Source organism: Rhineura floridana, chromosome 4, assembly GCF_030035675.1.
Source record: "Rhineura floridana isolate rRhiFlo1 chromosome 4, rRhiFlo1.hap2, whole genome shotgun sequence".
In the NCBI taxonomy this organism is placed as follows: domain Eukaryota; kingdom Metazoa; phylum Chordata; class Lepidosauria; order Squamata; family Rhineuridae; genus Rhineura; species Rhineura floridana.
In genome coordinates, this window is record NC_084483.1 from 181,759,500 (window position 1) to 181,771,025 (window position 11,526).

The following is an 11,526-nucleotide window of genomic DNA, read 5'->3' on the forward strand; positions in this document are numbered from 1 at the left end:
TGCAACTGTTTATATTTGTTTTATGGTTATTGGTTTTTATAGGGATTTATTTCTTATTGTGTGCTGCCTTGGTTTCCAATCACCAACCCTACCTCACAGGGTTGTTGGAAAGGCTCCATACACACACACACACACTTGCAGGTGTAAAAATATACCCCATATAATAGTTTATTGTCAAACCAGTTGGTCATTGAGGAACATTTTTTTTAAAAAATCAGTATTAGTTTCCTACATAATAAAAACTGTGATACCTAGGTAAACCCTGCCTAATTGCTTTAAAAATAGGATTGGAGGGGGAGATAAAGATTTACAACACAAACACAAGTCTCTGCTATGTTTACTCAAAAGTCCCATTAATTTACAGCACAATCCTAACCATGTCTACTCAAAAGTAAGTCCTAATGGACAGAGCTTGGAAGATTACTTTTAAAAAGTAATAAATTACAGTTACAATTACTTGGCCCAAAAAGTAGTAATTACCGTTACAATTACAATTGCTTTGATTACTTTACTTTTTCTCAAAAGTAATCACTACAATTACATTTCAGTTACTTTTTTTAAAAAACTCCTACAAGGTGCTGGCCTTGGCTGCTGCACATCTAAGAAGCCTAAAACAATATTAAAAATAAACACACACACACAGGGGGTAGTAGAATAAAAAAAATTATCCATAAGATTAACATAATGGCATAACAGAATCTCACATCCCCCCAAGCAATGAAGATACCCCAACTCTTGAAATCAAATTTTACACTTGAAATGCTTTTATAATATGTTTCTGTTATGTCTCAAAAGAACAAGATGCTCAAAGAGCATGTCAGACAAGGAATGTCTTTTTACAGTCATTACGTTGCCACCAGTACTGAACAGGCATTCTACTGCGGCGCTTGAAGGCATCCCTGTGTCGTGCTGCAAAAAACACCGCAGCACACGTGGAAAGCCATGGAGTGATGACACTTCCCTGCTGGGAGACCTCAGGTACCTCACCAGTTCCTCCTCAGCAGTGTCCACTGCTGACTTCTTGCCCTGGGGCAGAAAGTTAAAGAAGTCATCTTCTAAGTCATCTCCTTCCTGGTCTTTATCTGAAGACTGATCACTGTCCTCATTAAGTACACCCATCTTTATTTCAGCTTTCAACAAGGCTTCCATTGTGTATCTAAGAAAGAGAGAGGATATGTTAACACATATATGTTAGGAAACCATCATCTGCTCTTCATTTCCTGATGCTTGTCGTGTCCCCTAGTTCAGGGTCCAGCCTGAGCCTGTGGATGATGACATGGAAGGTAGGAAGGTGACCAAGTCACCACACTCATGGGGCAGCACAGCAGACCCTTAAGGATTACCTGCAGCAACCCAAGGTTGTGATGAGGAGCCCCAGGAAGAAAAGGCCCAGCCCCTGCCTACCACCTTAAGCCCTCTGATGCCTCCCTTGAGACAACATTTCCCTTGGAGTAATCCACCCAAAGGGCTTCCCTAATGTTCTTACTTGTTGGTATGGGTGGTGGCCTGACACGATTCCAGCCGATCTAGTTTGAAGCGAGGGTGTACGCAGGCTGCCAGAAGAAGCAGATCCCTGCCAGATCCCCACCTCTCAAGGGTTGTCTGCTGCTGCTTCAGCATTTTGGGAGGAGGGGTGTCATGCATTGGTTCAGGAAGGCCACGTCTCCTTGCCTTTATTGCTTCTTCAATTGCTCTCAGCTTCTCAGGGTGTGCCCTCTGAGGAAGAAGAACAAAGCATGAATCCAAGAAAAAATGGAAGAGGAACTTCACAATTTAAACATAAATAGACAATGGACACTCTTTGAGGACCAGCATGACAAAGGCTTACCTCAAAATGTTTCTTCACATTGGATGAGGAGGAAACAGCTGATCTCACATTTTTGATCCTTGGAAGGCAGTAATTGCATCGTACAACAACATTTTTCCCACTCTGGCTCACAAATGTACAAGCTTTCTCAAAGCCAAACCATGGTACTTGCTGTTCTGCAGATGTGGCTGTGGGCAACTGGCACTGCTTCATGCCCTCCTCCTCCTCGTGCACAGGGCCTCCTTTCTGAACCTCACTTTCTAGTTTTGCCTCCTCAGGATCAACAAGCTGTGACTCAAGTGGCCGCACTAACTGACTGCTGCTCTCAGCAGCAAAACCTGCAACAGGCGTCTCTGTAATAAACAAGAGATAATGCTCCTATGTGGGTGAACTTCAGCTGTGATGTGCCCCCATCTCTTCCCCATGCTGCAAGATGCCCCAGTCAGAGTGGAAGTAAGCAGGTCGATAGCACAATTAAAAGAGATCCTATTTGCATCATTTTTGCTCACTAAATAACCGTGCCTGGGCCAGTCTAACCTACTATCTCACAGGGTTGTTGTGAGAACAAAATGAGACTAGGGTTCAAATCCCCACATAGCCATGAAGCTCACTGAGTGACCTTGGGCCAGTCACTGCCTCTCAGCCTCATGAAAACCCTATTCATAGGGTCACCATAAGTTGGAATCAACTTGAAGGCGGTACATATATTTTTTATTTTGAATATGATGATTATGATAATAAATATGCAGCATTTCAAATTAATTCTGTATGAGAAGCATTCCATGCCAAGCTTGGAAAACCAAGGATGAGGTATAAAATGTAGACAAAAATACTTTTGACAAAATGCCGTTTATATTTTATATATATGAGCCTGGGTAGGGAACATTTAATCTAGCCTACTTGCTTTCAGCAAGAAGGGTTAAGTGCCTTCAGGCTAGGGCAGTCACCAGAAGGCCACAGCAGAGACAAAGGAGCCTAGTGTTGTGGAGATGTTAGATGGGAGCTTTGGGGAGTAAAGATGGAGGCTCCTGAAGGCTGCAATTCTAAACACACTTACTAAGGGATTAAGCCCCATAGAACTCAACAGGACTGACTTCTAAGTAGATATAGCTTGGACTGTGCTGTTGGTAAACCTTGACTAGGGTTCTTCTGCAAAGACATCCATATCCAAGCAGGGTTGGCAACCCCCTGCCTGGAATACCCTGCCCTTATCTTTTAATGTGGCTGCTCCAAATGTTTTTACAGATTTGACCCTTTACTTCAGAAAGAGGTCTGAAAAATGAGTAAGAGTAAGAAGTATCTTTTAAAATTGTTCTTTTCAATTCACTCTTGAATGAACATCATACCTAGGGCAGATCCACACCATTCCTTTAAAGCACATTCAACACCCATTTGAAGCACATGAATCCCACCACAGAATCATGGGAACTGCAGTTTGTTAAGAGTGGTGAGAGCTATAACTGTGAGGGGGAAATGACACTTCCCAGAATTCTTTAGGGGAAGTCATGCGCTTTAAATGCGAGTTGGATGTGCTTTACACATATTGTGTGAATCCGCTTAATAAATTTTGCCTGCATGTAAATTGTTTTAATTAATTTTTCAAAATGAAAATAAGCTATAAAGTGTAGTGGGTGACCATGGGTTACTCACCATTTCTCAGCCTATCTGCCCCTCAGGATGAAAACAATGGAGAACCATGGCTACCCCAAGGCATACTTAAAATGTAAAGGAAGTATTGTACAACCATAGTATGCAATTGGATACTTATAGGGACACAGCATGACAAAACTGGGTGGAAGTAAAAGTTCTACACTTAGGAAAAAGAAACCAAATGCACAGTTATAAGATGGGGGATACTTGGCTCAGCAGTACGACATGCAAGAAGGATCTTGGAATTGTTGTTGATCACAAGCTGAATATGAGCCAACAGTGTGATGTGGCTGCAAAAAAGGCAAATGCTATATCAGGCTGCATTAACACAAGTATAGTTTCCAAATCATGTGAAGTATTAGTTCCCCTCTATTCAGCACTGGTTAGGCCTCATCTTGAGTGCTGTGTCCAGTTCTGGTCTCTGCACTTCAAGAAGGATGCAGACAAACTGGAACAGGTTCAAAAGAGGGCAACAAGGATGATCAGGGGACTGGAAACAACGCCCTATGAGGAGAGACTGAAGGAACTGGGCATATTTAACCTGGAGAAGAGAAGACTGAGGGGAGATATGATAGCACTCTTCAAGTACTTGAAAGGTTGCCACACAGAGGAGGGCCGGGATCTCTTCTCAATGATCCCAGAGTGCAGGACACAGAATAATGGGCTCAAGTTGCAAGAAGCCAGATTTCGACTGGACATCAGGAAAAGCTTCCTAACTGTTAGAGCCATACAACAATGGAACTAATTACTAGAGAGGTAGTGGGATCTCCGACACTGGAGGCATTCAAGAGGCAGCTGGACAGACATCTGTTGGGAATGCTTTGATTTGGATTCCTGCATTGAGCAGGGGGTTGGACTTGATGGCCTTATAGGCCCCTTCCAACTCTACTATTCTATGATTCTATGAAAATATTTATATAAACATGACTATCAAATATGTTTATTTATATAACCTGTAAAGATATTTATAGTGCAATCCTATGTTTGTTTACTCAGAAGCAAGTCCCAATGTATTCAATGGGGCTTACTCAACCAGGGAAAACTGCAGCCTCAAGTGATAAGGAACTTGTTCTTTTAACAAGTCCTTTAAGTTAAGAGCTTATCCCAGTCTGCGTCTGTGTTGAAATTGCTTTTTAATATGTTTTTAAACTTTTTCTTAAAAAAAAATGTTTTTAAAGCTTTTAAAAATGTTTTTAAAGATGTTTTGTTTTAATATATTTTAAAGTCTGTTTTTATTATTTTTAAAGTGTTTTTAGTGCTTTTGTTTGCTGCCCTGGGCTCCTACTGGGAGGAAGGGTGGGATATAAATCAAATAATAAAAATAAATAAATAAACTTCATTCATTTTTTTAAAAAATGAGTATTAGTTTCCTACATAATAAAAACTGTGATAAACCCTGCCTAATTTCTTTAAAAATAGGGTTGGAGGGAGAGAGATTTACAACACAAACACAAGTCTGCACTTTACTCACAATCATGAAAGGGCGGGGTTGCAGCCAGAGCTTTGAAAAGTTACTTTAAACTACAACTCCCATCAGCCCCAGCCAGCATGGCCACTGGATTGGGCTGATGGGAGTTGTAGCTAGAGCATGATCTGTTTAAAAAGAAGTTGTGCAGGGGGGTTTACGTTTTGGTGTATATCTCGGGAATTAGACCACCTAGAAACTTAATTTTTTTTAAAATTGAAGTGGAGAGTCCAGAGAGTAAGGGGTGGTAGCCAGAGAGCCGGAGCCCCCCCCCAAAACCAGAGACTCCAGCCGAAAACACACACACCGGGGCACACACACACACAAATCATCGTCACTCACCTCCACAGCTCTTCGCCATTCTGCTGCAGCCTTCTTCTCTGTTGTTGTCCTTGCCCTGGCTTTTTCCTCCGGCGTCCATTTTTTCCTCTCAGAGTCAGACGCTAGCAGGCTCCCCCTGCCTGTTCATCTCTTCCCTCATGCATCCTAACACAGATCACGAGGGAAGAGACAGTCTGCGCAGAGGTCCAATCAGTGTGAGGCACATGTCTTGTGTTAACCAATTACAGCCAGGAGCTGACTTCCCCTTGTTCCCGCCCCCAAGTAACGTCCAACCTAACGTGGAAACGTTAAAGTTGAAGCTGAAAAGTAGGGAAATTACTATTCGTTCCATTACTTGCCAAATGTAATGGAATTACCCACTTGTCATTTAAAATTGTAACGAATTGGGCTGATGGGAGTTGTAGTTAGAGCTAGGAGCTGTTATAAAGATCTGTAAAACAGATTTAACAGTCGCATGGGTTTTTTTTTTTGACATTTTGGTGTATATCTTCGGAACCAGACCACCTAGAAACTTAATTTTCTTTTAATTGAAGCTGAGAGTCTGGAGATTAAGGGGTGGTAGCTGGAGAACCGGAGGGGACCCCCCAAAACCAGAGACTCCGGCCGAAAATCAGAGATCTGGTAACCCTACACCTAAAGTCTCAGAGCAAGTAACAATGTTTATAAAATGGCATTTTACCAAAATATGAGGATACAACCAAAAATAAACCTTTAGTTGTCCATGGCTACTACATGTGCACAAATAAAAAGATTTTATATTATTTATTACACTGATACCCTACTTTTCATTCAAGGAGCTGAAGATGGCATAAACCGTTGCCCCTCCTTCAATTTTATTCTCACAAAACCCCCGTGAGAGAGGTTAAGCTGAGATATGAGTTTAATGGTTGAATGGGGATTGGAACTTGGGTCCCTCCAGATCTAGTATGACACTCTAACCATGGATGTGCTGTCTCCCGTCTTTAGCCACAAATCCACAAACACAGCTGTGGACCATCTAAATGAAGCTGGTGGACCACAGTTTTACTCTGATCAGATTTGGAAGAAGCTCGGATTTTGGAAAGTCTGGGGAAGAAATGAGAACAGGTTTGAGGAATAGCCATTGACAACATTTTTTTCATTTTTACTCAATAAAAGACAGTACGTTCATTCTGATGATTGAATGGGGCAAGGGATGTTTTAATTGGCAGAAATGAGGCCTAGTATAGAAAAATGGAGATGGTATTACTAGTGTTCTCATGCCTATTCAGAATATGTTGTATGCAACATAGTGCTCAGGTGAACATTCCATCAGTGCACGGATTTCTTGTTGCACAATGGAATGTTTTCCCTCTCTCCCCCCGCCCCAAATCTGTTCTGGGCTTTCTCCAATCCTCCAGTGCAGATTTGAGGACAGTGGGGGGGGGAAGGAGAAGGGGGAAAACACATTGCATTAGTGCTAATCCTTGCACTAGCTCAATAATTTAGTTGAATACCACCCAGTGTGTCTATAATTTTGTTGGAAATATGGCCTGTAGAGCACAGATACTTTGATATGCCTGATTTGCATTGAAAACATTAGACCTAATGCCCATTCATTTCGGGAGACAGTTGCATGTAACCAACAGAAGAGACGGTGAGCACCTGGTTTGCATGTAGAAGGCCCTAGGTGGTCTGACTCAGCATAAAGCAGCTTCCTAAGGGTTGTATTGAATTAAGGCCTACTCTGAGGAGATCCACTGAAATTTATGAATCTAAGCTAGTACTGTATATTAACTTCAATGGGTCTACTGTGTAGGACAAGCATTGAATATCACCCTATGTTTAGTAGACATGTTCAAAAGATAATCTATGTGCTTGTCCTGTCCTGCTCTGAGATCTTTTAGAAAGACAAGGACAGAGATGTGATCCACTTCTTCTCCATTTGCCTTGTGTTGACCAGCTGTCATTTATTTATTTGTATTTATTTATTGCTTACATTCATAGACTGCTTTCCTACCAAGACACCCAAGACCTCCTTTATTGGCAATTCCTCCTGGCCATTATATGATCTTTATTTTTTAAGAGGTAGGACCTGCATTTTCTTTTCTTCTTCATTTCCTAACCTTCCCCCATTTTTTAAATTGTTTGTTGCATTTTAAACCATTTTTTTTGTTTTGGAATCTGCCCAAATGCATTGATAGAAAAATGGTATATAAATATGAAAAAAATGGAAATGGACAGCCTTCAAGTTGATCCCGACTTATGGCAACACTATGAATAGTGATTTCATGGTAAGCGGTATTCAGAGGGGGTTTACCATTGCTTCCGTCTGAGGTGAGTCCTCCCCAGCTGGCTAAGGCCTGCTTAGCTTGCCACAGCTGCACAAGCCAGCCCTTTCCTTGTCCACAACTGCCAGCTGTGGGGCAACTGGGCTCCTTGGGTCTATGCAGCTTGCCCATGGCTGCACAGGTGGCAGGGCACATAACCCCTGAGCCACTCACTGTGGGGGGTGATCTTTAGCTGGCCCTTGACACCCAGGAGACATGAGCAGGGATAGCAACTAAATAAATTTTACAGGTCCTGCTGGTAAAGTCTCCTGTGTTGATTGGGAAGTTTCATACAGATATGGATGCTGTACAGACAGTTATATTTCTGTGCTCTTGTTAAGATAAGAAATGGAATCTCCTTTACTGATGTCCTCCCCAACTTTCCTAGAAGGTTCCCACTTTGAAGTAGATTATGATGCAGTTCATGGGTGTGTGGGAAGAATATTGTATCTCTGTTGTCCATAGTAACAAAGTGGGGGTCTTCTGTCATTGTTGGATCTGGAAGGGGCTAAGCATCACATTCATAATTCATTTTAAAGTAATGAGCTATGTAGCTAAGGTGTAATATTCTCTTACTTGGCTGTAACTAGTTGGTAACAACAAAAATTTATTGAGGTCAAAGTACACAACTGGATAAATACATAATCATAAAATCAGAAAAACAAAGGTGAGCTAGTTTATATAATAGAGAATTATAAATGGAGACCATTCATACAACTATATTTAGATCCAGTTTATATATAATCTTTGCAGAATTGTATATGCTGCGTGCTTGTTATGCATTACAATTGCATGTATAAATTAACTGAAGGAGACTAGTTATTCCATGTGGATGCATTTATATAAAACGGCTTACATGTGTCTGATTATTTCATATTCAAAGGTTGGGACAATTCTTTATGCTGATTCTGGTTAACCAAATTGTAATTTTGTCTCTTCCCCTCCCCATTCCCCGAAATTCAGTTTGCATTTTTACTGAGTTAAAGTTTTGTTTGTTTCATTGCTGTGTGTTTTGAGGATTATATTAAATAGCACCAATGGTGAAAAATCAATCTACTGGGGCTGGAAAATGGATTTTGTGCCTTAACTGGCAAATGTTAACAATTACTTTATAGAAGACTAGGAAAGCTAAGCATTTGCCAAATCAAACTACTCTAACTGTTGTGCTCCTCTATCTTCAAATAAAATCTGCACAGCTTTGATGGCTCAGACTGAAGTGCCTACAGGAAGCAGAAAGAATCCTTGAAATCATGAGCCCAACAGTATCCTGGGGGACTTCTTGATGGACCAGGGCGTAATCGAATTCATGTGAAGCATACATTGCAAAATGTTTCCAATTTCACAAACAAACTGAGCACCGCACAAATACTCGACAGGAACCAAGATCTTACCAGACTCTCCAATCAGTGTAAAAAGTACTCCTGGTTCAGCATTGCTTGATGACACTACTTACTATAGCTAGTGGTAGCCTCCTGCAGAAAGAGATTATTGCAGATATTCAGTGCTCCAGCCCTGCCTAAACCAAGCCTGCAACTGTGAATTCCCTTTAATTAGATTTCCCCCACTCTCTTGCAAAGGCTTAGAGCATTTTATAATCTGTATATCCAAGAGGTTCATGACCAAGCAGGGTCGTGAGCAACAGCATCCCTTCCCAGCATCCAAATCCCAAGTTTTAGCCACCAGACTCCACAAGCTATCACTGATATTCACATTCTGCATTTGCTCCTGCTTATACCATATACTTACTGAGCACAGTCTCTTTTGTTGCTTCTTTACAACGATCCTCTGAAATAAATGACCATTAGATCTAGTGATTCTTGTGCAAATGAGGCATATTCAAGGAAACTTAATGGTTTCCTGTGCTGATAATGCATTAATCAGCAGGTTTGTACAGAGTTATTTATTTATTTATAAGAATATTTGTATACTGCTGTTCATTAAAAAAAACAATGTGGTTTATAATAATTATACATATATATATATATATAAGTCATGCAAAAATTTAAAATCAGAAATCACTGATTAATTGTTAGAGATTTTCTTAGTTGCCTGCATAAGCTTGGCGGCAAAGAAAAGTTTTCAGCAGACGTTTGAATGTTAAACAGAAGTGTCTGCTGAAGTGATGAAGTTTGCAAAATACAACCCATAAATGTGATATGTATAGTTCTGAAACTATTGAAAAATACTAAGCTCTTATTTTGGTTTCATTGCCTGTTAGGCTTTATACAGGACTGAGGACAACTTATTTATTTTTAAAACAAAATTTATATACTGCTTGATTGTAAAAAACCTCTAAGTGGTTTACAAAAAACAGTACAATGATCAATAAAACAGTTAAAAACAAGTAAATTAAAACATTTAAAAAACACATCAACATCTATATATCTGGATAGGCTCGCCTAAAAGAAAAAAGGTTTAAGCAAGCATTGAAAGGAATATAGTGAAGGTGCCTGCCTGATGTCAATAGGCAAGAAGTTCCAAGGTATAGGTGCTGCCACACTTAAAAGAACAATTTATTGTGTTACGCAACAACTGTAACAGGGCCACTTCAGCAAATTCAAATGCTCAAGTGAGCACGTATAGAGTAAACTGGCCAAGAGCTGTTAAGGGGTTTATATACCAGTAGTAACACCTGAAAGATCATCTCACCCTTATGTGCCCATTTGATCACTGTGCTCTGCAGGTGAGGGCCTCCTGCAGATACCATCTTATCAGGAGGTCCGTTCCACACAGCACAGGAAGCAGAAATTTAGTATTGTGGCAACGATATTCTGGAATCCCTTTCTCTAAGATCTTCCTCTTTCAACAAGCCTTTTAAGTAGAGACCTTATCCCAGTTCTGCATCTGTGCTGGAATTGCTTTTTAAGGTTTTTTGAAGCTGTTTTTTCAAAAGATGTTTTTAGGATGTTTTGTTTTAATATGTTTTAAAGCCTTTTGCTTTTAAGATGTTTTAGAATGCTTTTAGTGTTAAGTGCTCTGTGCTCCTTCTGGGAGGAAGGGCAGGAAATAAATTCAATAATAATAATAATAATAAAATAATAATAAAACAACAACAACAATAATAATAAACTTGGTCTGGTAACAAATTGACAATCAGTGCAGATCTTTGAGCAGAGGTGTTATATGCTGACAGGTCTCACTCCCGTGAACAATCTGGCTGCAGCATTGTGCACTAATTGCAATTTCCAGGTCAAGTGCAAGGGAAGCCCCACATAGAATGCATTGCAGTAATCCAGTCTTGAAGTCACTGATGCCTGAACCTACTGTGGCCAAGCTCTCCCAGTCCAAGAATGACCGTAGTAGTAGTGCAGCTGATAAAAGGCACATCTAGCTATTGAGACAACTTGGGCCTCCAGAGAAACAGCTGGATTGAGAAGCACCCCCACACTATGTACCTGCCCCTTCAGGGGGAGTGCAGCCCCATCCAGGGCAGGCAATTTCTCACACCACGGGAACCACTCACCCACAGTGTCTCCATCTTGCCAGGATTCAAGCACAGCTTCTATGTCCAGGCACCGGTCCAGGGCCCCCACAGCCTCTCTTGATTCAGATGTTATGGAGAAGTAGAGCTGAGTGTCATCAGCATACTCATGACACCTTGCCCCTAAACTCCTAATGACTGCTCCCAGAAGCTTCATATTTATATTAAATAACATCAGGGATAAGATGGTACTCTGTGGCACCCCACAGCACAATTGCCGGGGAGGGCAAATAATAATCACCCAATGCTACTCTCTGGACTTGGTTCAGTAGGTAGGACTGGAACCACTGTAACACAATGCCCACAATTCCAATTCCATGGAGATGGTCCAGGAGGATACAGTGGTCAATGGTATAAAAAGCCATAGAGAGACAGAGAAGCAGGAGCAAGGTCACACTCCTGCTGTTTTGCTCTCTGTAAAGGAGCATTCATCAGGGCAGCCAAGGCTGATTCAGTCCCATGGCCAGGCCTGAACCTAGATTAGAATGGATCA

At 41.0% G+C, this 11,526-nt stretch overlaps 1 protein-coding gene across 3 annotated transcripts in view; it reads left to right on the top strand.

Annotated features, from left to right (window-relative positions):
* The window catches only part of CAMKMT (calmodulin-lysine N-methyltransferase), a 455,076-nt gene that overhangs the window by 48,336 nt on the left and 395,214 nt on the right, over window positions 1–11,526 (top strand). The window lies entirely within an intron of this gene.